The 8,897-nt window shown below is 41.5% G+C and overlaps 1 long non-coding RNA gene across 2 annotated transcripts in view; it reads right to left on the bottom strand.

The window, feature by feature from the left end:
- Positions 1 to 2,011: 2,011 nt before the first annotated feature.
- LOC109280333 (uncharacterized) overlaps positions 2,012 to 8,897 on the bottom strand; it is a 143,715-nt gene continuing 136,829 nt past the window's right edge. Inside the window, exons 6-8 of one of the 2 annotated variants that reach the window (XR_009459050.1) lie at positions 7,644 to 7,699; positions 6,753 to 6,866; positions 2,012 to 4,934 (exon numbers count right to left, since the gene is read on the bottom strand). This is a non-coding gene — a long non-coding RNA (uncharacterized LOC109280333). Of the gene's footprint in view, positions 4,935 to 6,752; positions 7,700 to 8,897 lie in introns of both variants that reach the window. The other variant, XR_002086614.2, reaches the window with a different exon arrangement.

Below are 8,897 nucleotides of genomic sequence, written 5' to 3'. Positions count from 1 at the left end.
TGGTAATCAGATAAAACTTCTTCCTGACCCCAAATCTGACAATCAGTCTAACCCTGAGTTAAACAGCAAGAACTTCTAGATTTTAGTCCCAGAAGTAGCATTAGCAAAGCCCACTCAAAATCCCCGTCCTTGGCTATAGCCAACACCCATTGCTTCCGAGGAAGCAGGGGGAAAAAAAAATCATGACACAGATAGCAATATGGGGAAGGGGCCTGGGGGAAGATCATCAGATTAGCATAAAAGTAATGAAACTTACATATTTTTTATTTCCCTTCTGAATTCTGAACCTCCCTGGTACAGTTGGGTAACATTTTCATTTTTTTTTCAATGATGAGGCTCTCTTTCTGTATTAAAGCTCAAATGTTCACATAACCACCTCTATCCAGAGATGGGGCTTGAACCAAAATATCAAATACTGAAAAATTTGGCTATTGTACATATGGATAGAGTATGATAACAGCTGTGATGGTCCAGGAAATATGTGAAAAGGAAGAAAGTTTTGAGTGATCTTTATTTGGACCAAGTATATATTGGGAGAGATATTTAAACAGGATTAAGCACATATTTTTGCTTTTTTTTTTGTGCATATTATATATATTAGGATAAATGTAGACTAGGTTAGCATCTGCCTAGTCACTACATGAAGCTTTCAAATCATTCACTGAAAGTTTTTCTCAGTTCTTTAATGGAACTATTTCTACAGTAGAGCCTTTATACTGAGTGGGGCTGAAGGCTTTGTTTTGCTCATTAACAAAGTGGTCACTTAGGGCAGGGGTAGGCTACCTTTTCCATCTGCAAGCTCGAATGACATACCTCAGGTCAGAGGTAGAGGTGTTGCCCTGTGGGGTCAGGCCAACCCTCAGGATCTCAATATTGCGCTGTTAGACAGGAGGGCATGGTGTACAATTGCACATGCACATGCTCCAGTTAGGTGCATTCACACACACGGCGCATACACTCATGCTAGGCGTGTGCACCCCCCAACAGGTATGTACACACACACTACCAATCCAGGCACATACACATCCAAAATTACCAGCCTAGGCAAATGCACACCTATCACCAATTCAAGCACCTGCACACACTATACAGACCAAAAGAAATTAGACCAGAATCAAGTACCAATACCTGCACACCCAATACACATACACAGATCACTAATTCATATATCATGCACACAGTGACATACATGTATATCAGTTCACATACATACCACTCACCTACACACACACACTGCTGACTTCCTAATTTGTGGTGTGTATGTATGTGCTTGGTGGACTTGGGATACCCGGGGGAAGGTAAAGGTAAGAGAGGGAGTGAAAGTGTAGGGGGGTGAAAGTTGCCAGGACTGGGATTAGAACCAGTAACCTTAGAAAGAGCTAGGCTGAAGCTTGGGGTTACTTCAGGTGGAGACTGAAAGTTGCCAGTGCCGGGTTTAGAACCGACAGACTGGAAGGGAAGTTGGGGTAACTTAAGATTAATTGGTGTTAATTAAAAGCAGAAAGCTGGTAGAGCAAAGAAGTGATGTCGGGGAGGAGCCCGGAGGCTGGAGCCAGAGCAAGGATACTGCAGGGGAACTGAGAGGTACATGGGGAAAGGAAAACTGGATGTAGGGCTGAGAGACTTCAGAAAGCCACAAGGCTGAGAGGTTACAAAAAGTGGTGGGAGCAGGGCTAACTGCTTGCAGAAAGCGACAGGGCTGAGAGATTGCAAAAGTGGCAGGAGCAGGGTTAACTACTTGCAGGAAGTGCCAGGGCTGACAGATTGCAAAAGCCACAGGGCTGAGAGGATGCAAAAGTGGCAGCAGTGGAGTTAACTGCTTGCAGAAAGCCACAGGGCTGAGAGACTGCAGAAAGGGACAAAGAGGAGCTGAAAGGTGGCAGAAAAAGGGAGACAGAATTGAGAGATCAGGAAAATGCGTGTCGGGGGAGTGGGAACCGGAGCCGAGAGAGACAGAGACCGGAATTTAAGATAGGGAATGGAGCTCAGAAAAACACAACTCAACTCGGGGTTACAAATGACAGTGGTTTTATTGAACAGGAGAGATGGTGACACAATATTTTATTGTTTCCTTTGAGCGCGCGCACATACATACACACACACACACACACACACACACACACACACACACAATGGCAGCAGGGGTTAAAGAGGCTTAGTGCAGGGACTGAAGTCTGGGAGGAGAAAGACAGAGTCCAAATTGGAGGAATAAATATGCAGGTGATATCTACCTATCCCAGGCTGAAAGTGGGTCCTTGATGGCCAGTTGGGGTCTCCTTCAGCTTGATGTTGTCCAGAGTGGGGCGCCAGCAGGGCCTCTGGGGTGGATAGGCAGTGTGACATGGAACTGCTCTGGTCCAGATGGAAATGATGTTCCCAATGAGTTAGTCTTCACTACCCCTTTTTATGGGGCAGACTACCTCTGATCTCCTATGGGGAGGGCCTGTCCAGGCAAGGTCAGTCCTGTCCCAGAGGGCTCCAGGTGTTCTTACTGAGCATCTGCAGCCTTGGCAAAATGGTGGGTTGCCTCATCTTTTCTTTCTTGAGTGCTGAGAGTGGTTCCAATGGCTGGGTCATTGGTCCAAGTATTGGTGTTGATGGTTTGGGTCAGTCAGAGGGAGCTATTTTTATTCATTCAGGAACCAAGTTGCATAGGAGGGGTAGTGTGAGTCATGGGTTACACAACCAGGCATGGGGATAAGATGGAGGCTTGACATTACAAAATGGAGACTTGACATGACTTACGCTAACTTACATATATAGGCCTAAAACAGTAATATAATATAAAAGCAGTACAAACATAATCATTATCACTTATAAAACAGTGGGTATCTATATCAAAATAGCAGGGCAGTTATTTGCAAAGAGGGGAGAAAAAAATAAAACTTAATACCCAAAATAAAGCTTATTAAAGCTTATCCTATAACTTAGCTTATTTATAATTATCTACAGGGAATAGAGAGGGAGAGGAAAAGTCAGAAATAGGTGGGGAGAGGAGGGAATACATATCTATATCTATATCTATATATAAAAGAGAAAAAAAAAAAGAAACCGGGGTGTTATGTTACAGAGGTAGGGAACGGACTTGGACCTAGCCATTGCTGCCGCTCATTTCTACTGCAGCATAGGAAGGGTGCTCACAGCTGGCCCTTGTCCCCAGAGCAGCATGGGAACAGTCCTCACAGCTGAAGCCCCCTGCCACCAAATGCCACTGAAGTCCCATACCTGTAGGCCAGATCCAATGGTTCTGCAAGAACAGATGTGGCCTGTGGGCTGTAAAAGTGCCTATAGATGAGCACAGAGGCTTTCCCAATGCACTGACTCAATTAGTCGAGTCTTCTGGAGCATGGTAACTACTGCACTCCAGCAGCCTCCCGCATCTCATGTATCAGTGTCCCCATACTTCAAAATGGCAGCAGGGGCACTTGAACAGGGGCTTATTGAATGATCTTTGGTTCAAGTGCCCTTACCATCATTTTGAAGCATGGGGACACTGATACACGAGGTGCTGTGGCGTTTTAATTAAAACAGCTCTCAGAGTCTCCCTAATTAAAGTGTACCCTCCCACCACCACCCTTGGAACATGTCAAAGTGCCCTAAGTTGTTGCCTCCTGACTTGGGTATGTCTACCCTTTAAACTCCATGTAGTGTACAGATACCTAAACTTCAGGTCCCAGGAGCAGTCTAGCTGTTACAGCACAGAAGTAGATCACTGAGTTAACTTGGGTATCTCTGCATTGCACTTCATTGTGCAGCGTAGACATGCCCTTCTAAAATGGCCTGGGAGAGAAGCAATTTAAGACATCGGAATAGTTTTGACCATAGAATAGACTGCGTCCTTTAAAATGATACAAAGCAAATAGCAGTAGGATGTTGCACGTGAATATCACCCAGTATAGACATTTTAATTTCCTTTGAAGAAAAAGAAAGCTAATCTAATTGTTAAAATATATGATTAGAGTTAAGACTTCTAATAGCACTAAACTTGCATAATCATACAATTTCTCTGAATCTCAATTTCCCTATCCATATAATACTTTAAAAATGCATACCACATAGGGATTTGTGAGGTTTACCTGATTATTGGCTGTAATTCTATAAAAAAAACTTCAGTAAGGGATCTCAACATGCTTTCCAATGCATTATTATTTTCACAAACAAATCCAGCAGAGTCTTTATCTAGCAGATAAAATAATGACCTTTATAGAGAAAAGAATTCTGCTACATCACATGAGTTCCAGTTTATTTGGCACATCTCTGGCTGAAATGTCAGCTTTAAATCAGTATGCACATCATAATGAAAGCCTCAGATCATTAAAACATTCATATTCAAAATAATTGCAAAAGTTAATAGCAGCTGATACCCTTTGCTTATTATTTGATGCTTCAATACAATGTGCATTGGAATTATAAAAACAGACAGTTTTGAATTTGCATGGGTCAGTTCAGATAGAAGTGCTTTTTCAAACACCTAGTATTTTTACCCTGGGCCATCAGTCATCCGAAGGGCTTTCCTTAGGTGCTTGATAGGCCTCATACTGTGGACAACCCCCAGAAGAATTCAGTTCATGTCGGTATTCACCACAACATTGTTTTAACATGAATTTTGACTTTTCTGACAAGTCCCATCTTTAGGCTGATGTGCAACCTAATACTGCTTAGGGCCCCTCAAAGGAAGAGCCTGTCTATTTCTTCATTCAAAATTTGATGGTTATAGCCAGTGCCTTGAATTCTAACCTGTCTTTTCTAAAAAAAAACAACAACAGCTCCGTAAACTCAATTAGAGGTTGGTTTCTTTATTCCCAGGAGAAGTGTGCTCTTGAAGAGCTGTTATTGCTTCCCTTATGGGGTGAAAAAACTGTTAATGATACCAATTAAATGGTGTGAATGTCATTTCTACATCTTTGTTCCGTTCCAGGTCAGTAAGACTGCAGCTGGAAAACAAAGACAAAGCAACTTTAAAACAAGTTTATTGAAACAGCTCTTTGTCAATTGTCAGAGGGGATACAAAAACACTGCATAACATCTTAAGGGCAGAGAAGTCATAATAATGTTCTGACTGACAAAAGAACTGACAAAAGCCAGGGAATTCACAGGGGCTACTCTTTCATATTTTTCTGATTCAGTTCTGCCTGGGAAATGCAATACGCATTTGATATGTCACGTTTCTCCTACTGTCTTCAACCTTAACAAAAGCTAGACACAACAGAGTAGTTAAGTAACAGAGTGGCAGCTGTCAATTAATGTTGATTTATTTTAAATTATTTTAATTTCCACACTTAATTAAGCTTATAATTTCTTTTAATATGCTTGAAAATGACATTCTCCCTTTATAGGTTTTGGCCTTCCTCCAGCAAATGGTGGGTTACCCTTCCTCTGATTCCCACTTCTTTATTTCCAAAGGAACAGAAATCATTCTGTCTGCCTTAAGCAGAATAGGTCTTTACACTTGCTTATATAATATAATGCACAGTTTTGAATATGGATTAAGAATGTAGGTTAATGCAAGTTCTAAAGCAATACCTGAAAATCACTTTTCCCCTTTGTCAGCATAAGCCAGTGATGCTTCAAGCCACTCCAAAATAGTTAGCACATCTTATGCAGGTTCAAAGCTCACCCCCTTTCTGGACTTTCTTATATCTTATGACAATAAGCACCACAAACTCCCAAATGAATCTGCTCTTGGAGCTTGGCTCCACTTAGACTTTCTCCTATGTTACTGCTAGGGCTGTCAATTAATCACGATTAACGCCTGCAAATAATGCGTTAATTTGATGTTGCATTAATTTTTTTAACACACATTAATCACTGCTGGTGATGGGGGGAAAAGCAGCCCCTCTCCCCTTGCTGCTGTGTGCTTGCCTGTGCTGCTGGAGCAAAAGCGGCTCTCCCTGCTCGCTGCTGCCCGGACACACACACACACACACACACACACACACAAAGACATATATACACAGAGCCAGGAGGACACAAACACACACACACACACACACACACACAGACCAGCAAGGCAGGGTACCCTGGGATCAGACTCAGCAGCTGGATGCAGGTAAGTGTATGAGGGGGAGAGGGATTGGAGAGCCAGGTCTTGGGGACTGTCTAGGGTTTGTGTCCATGTGTGTACATCCAAAAATATTTCTAATAAATTGGGATTCTATTATTGTTTAACTGCATGATTAAAATTGCAATTAATTGCAACTATTTTTTTAACCTCGCGATTGTGATTTTTTTTTTAATCATTCACTAGCCCTATTTACTGCTCAGCCCCAGTCTAGATGCCGCCACACCTCTCTAAAGGATAAGAAGCTCCACCTATTTTTGCAAGCCAGCATGTGTTAAATGACCTAGCATATTCACTATAACTTAAAATAAGTGGCTCTGAGAGAGACTGATCCATCTAGGCCTTGCCTGGAATAGCAAAAATCTCCAATTGTTGATAGCAGTGGAGCAGTCAAACCAGTACCGAAAACATCAAAGCACAAATCGTACTGAGCATCATTTGGGATACTTTAGTTAATACCTGCCACATACCATCGTTTCTGCTTCTTGATCAAATGATTGTTTTAATGAACTAGATAATACTAAATAACAAGCAAACCCTAAAGACTTTTATTTCTTTCCAACAGATGTAAGAAAGACTTGAAGTAGAGGTATTTCACACCTCTGAGGCAAAAAGGGAATGTGGTGGTGAGGAGGATCCCCAAAGAAGCAGTGGGGTTACAATCCGTTCTTGGACAATCACATGTACTTACCCCAAACATTGATGAAATAGGACAATGGGACACAAAGCTCAGGGAAAGGTGTGTCATGTACAAGTTTATTGAATTTCTTTTTCAAGAATTATATTGTTGTTGTACTGTTGGTTGCTGAAAAAAAGGCAAAATTATGTCCTGTCTATTGTTTTCCCTTGGTTTGACTTAATTTCGACCTATTTGTAGTGTTGATCATGGTGGAATCAAACCCATGCCAAGGTGGAAGTAACCTTAAATATATATGAATGATTCACCAATGTAATTTCCTAGAATGGGTTGACTTATATTTTTACATACCATGCTTTCAGCTGTATTTCAGCTGTCACTAATAGAGAAAAGAGAACGGCTACTCAGAAACTAGCTTTCTATGGCAGCCTACAAGAGTAAATTCCTTCCTAACACAAAGTAGTATCTCCACAAATGTGGACAAGCACTGACTGAATGAGTTCCTCAGAGGCCAGGATATATATAGGAACCACATATAATAACAAGCTTTCTTCATGTTTCATATTAATACATTTTCAAAATGATGCAGCAGTTAAAAACACTTCTTAAGCATTTCCCCCCACTTAATATGTTGTATTTTGTTTCCTAATTAAAACTGAAGTTTATAATTACTACTGATGCATCACTAAAACAATTCAAAGCCTTTCCCAAGATGTTCAAAAAATATCTTTGACTGTTGGGAGTTCTAAGAGAACTAATTAAGGAAATGGAGCAGGTTTTAATGTTGCAAGACTGGATCTGTGAACCGTATTAGACTTATTATGCAGATTATGTCAGTATAAACTTAGGTCTGACCCTCATTGCAGATCCAAGGCTTTGGGGGCTAGTTCTGAAATCTTTAATCTGGAATGATTTTCCTCAGAAACTCTACGTAGTTGCTCCTACCTCAGTAAAGCCAATGAGAATTTTGTTGTTGATTCCAGTGGGAGCAGAACCGTATTCTAAAAGAAAAAAACAAACAAAACAAGGAGGCGGTGGGGATTGGAAGACATCATCAGACAGCAAATGAGATTCTTACTCCTGTCTTCAGATGCTACTTTAGAGACATAGAAGACCCTTAAAAGCCCTGCTACCAGCAAGGGATAACTACTCTGGTTCATGCACTCAGCCCTGCAGACTCCACAGTCTGAGCACAGAGAGCATTCTGGTAGCCAGAAAGGATATTTCTAGGTCATGCTCAACTCATAGGGGGTCCACGCACCCAGGTTGGGATGACCTTGAGCATATGTTGACACATTCTAAACCAAGAAATATACCAGGGAGGCTACTCTGTGGTCTCTCCTGAGATCTTAGTCTCCAGAATGCTTGAAAAGCATATTTCTGGGTTTGGAGGGGGAAATCAAGATGAGCAGAGCATGCTTGGGAACATCTCAGTCACAACATACTGCTGCCAAGGCACGGACCTACCCTGTTCTATAGGAGAGGACATTATGGTTCCTGGAGCAGCCCAAAAGTAGGAAGACATAAAGAGGACTTAAGATCAGCTGCCATTTCAATCTCATAGCTATCACTTTTTCACATCAAGGGGCATTGTCCATAATATCATTCAGTATATTTTCACACACATGCACATATACAAAGAGGATTAGGATACTACTGTACTAAACCAAATTATAGAATCCAGCTTGGTTTGGACTAAATTTACCTCTCAACCTGTAGTGAAGTTCTATCAGAGCACATTAGGATCATAGGAAAGTAGAACTGGAAGGGACCTGACAAGGTCATCTAGTGCAGCCTCCTGCTCAAGGCAGGATCATCCTCAACTAAATCATCCAAAGCAAGCATCTCTCTAACTTGTTTCAGAAATTTCCAAGGATGAAGATTTCACAAATTCTCTAAGTAGCCTGTTCCAATGCTTGAACACCCTCATAGTCAGGAAATGCCTTCTAATCTCAAACCCAAATTTCCTGTGCTGAAGCTTTAGGCCACTGTTCCTAGTCCTGATCCCTATAGTCACAGAGAAAAGGTAATTCCCATCCTCTTTATAATCACACATCTAGTATTTGAAGATTGGAAGAGTATCAAATTTCCTCCTCAGGCTTCTCTTTTCCAAGCTATTTCCATTCTTTCTTCATAAGTCTTGCTTCCCAGACTCCTAATCATTTCTGTTGCTCTGTACTGGACTTTTTCCTAAATGCC

Source organism: Alligator mississippiensis, chromosome 1, assembly GCF_030867095.1.
Source record: "Alligator mississippiensis isolate rAllMis1 chromosome 1, rAllMis1, whole genome shotgun sequence".
Classification (NCBI taxonomy): domain Eukaryota; kingdom Metazoa; phylum Chordata; order Crocodylia; family Alligatoridae; genus Alligator; species Alligator mississippiensis.
The sequence above is the reverse complement of the archived record's forward strand: the minus strand, read 5'-3'. Positions and strand labels throughout refer to the sequence as shown.